Source organism: Microcaecilia unicolor, chromosome 4, assembly GCF_901765095.1.
Source record: "Microcaecilia unicolor chromosome 4, aMicUni1.1, whole genome shotgun sequence".
In the NCBI taxonomy this organism is placed as follows: Eukaryota; Metazoa; Chordata; class Amphibia; order Gymnophiona; family Siphonopidae; genus Microcaecilia; species Microcaecilia unicolor.
Genome location: NC_044034.1, coordinates 14,532,942 through 14,534,528, shown reverse-complemented (window position 1 = coordinate 14,534,528; position 1,587 = coordinate 14,532,942).

The following is a 1,587-nucleotide window of genomic DNA, read 5'->3' as shown; positions in this document are numbered from 1 at the left end:
GTAACTCCTCAGAACCTTGGCAGTCAGCAAGTAACATAGTAAATGACGGCAGATAAAGACCTGCATGGTCCATCCAGTCTGCCCAACAAGATAAACTCATTTTACATGGAATGTGATACTTTATACCCGAGTTTGATTTGCCCTTGCAATTCTCAGGGCACAGACCATAGAAGTCTACCCAGCACTGTTTTTGTACTAAAAGTCCTGAAGATTCTGGAATCCTAAAGAGTTACAAGATTCCAGAATCCCAATTAGTAGCAACATTCCATGTAGAACCCCAAAGTGTAACGTAGTAAATGACAGCAGATAAAGCCCATCCAGTCTGCCCAACAAGATAAACTCTTTTTACTTGGTATGTGATTATATATATATACACACATACACACCCGAGTTTGATTTGTCCTTGCCATTCTCAGGGCATAGAACGTACAAGTCTGCTTAGTACTGTTCTTGTACTAAGTTCTGAAGCTAACGTCGAAGCCCCTTAAAATTTACACTCCAGCCCATCCCTATCTATTGAGTCATGATCAGGGCGTAGACCGTAGAAGTCTGCCCAGCACTGTTCTTGTACTAAAAGTTCTGAAGATTATGGAATCCTAAAAAAAAAAAAAAAAAAAAGTTACATGATTCCGGAATCCCAATTAGTAGCAATATTCCATGTAGAACCCCAAAAAGTAATATAGTAAATGACAGATAAAGATCTTATGGTCCATCCAGTCTGCCCAACAAGATGGACTCATTTACGTGGTATGTGATACTATACCAGAGTTTGATTTGTCCTTGCCATTCTCAGGGCACAGAATGTACAAGTCTGCTCAGTACTGTCCTTGTACTAAAAGTTCTGAAGCTAACGTCGAAGCCCCTTAAATATACACTCCAGCCCATCCATATCTTATTCAGTTACTATCAGGGCGTAGACTGTAGAAGTCTACCCAGCACCGGTTTTGCATCCCAATTACCGGTGTTGCCACCCAATCTCCACTAAGATTCCACGGAACCATTCCTTCTAAACAGGATTCCTTTGTGTGTATCCCACGCACGTTTGAATTCCATTATCGTTTTCATCTCCACCACCTCCCGCGGGAGGACATTCCACATATCCACCACCCTCTCCGTGAAAAAACACTTCCTCCTGACATTAGTCCTGAGTCTGCCCCCCTAACCTCAATTCGTGTTCTCTAGTTCTACCGCCTTCCCCGTCTCCAGAAAAAGGTTCGTTTGCGGATTAATACCTTTCAAATATTTGAACGTCTGTAGTGCTCCTGAACCGCCGACAGAGGTCGCCAAGATTGGCTGAGGAGAGTTATGGTGGGCTGTGGATGTCATTTTTCAAAATATTTTTAAGTTGAGCTGTGGGGCAGGGACTGGAAAATGTCGGGCCCACCTGTAATACCGATAGCCCCACCCCTAAGTTTGCCATCTGGCTATGCCACTGCCTCAGACGGTTTACAGTTTAAGTTTGTATCTGAAGAAAAGGGACCACAAGGTCTGACTTATAAGCTAAGGCCAGGCCTTCCTGGTCTTTTAGCAGAGACTAAAAACTTGTACAAAAACTAGTCAAAAAGCAGGCATAGGTGATAGGGCAGC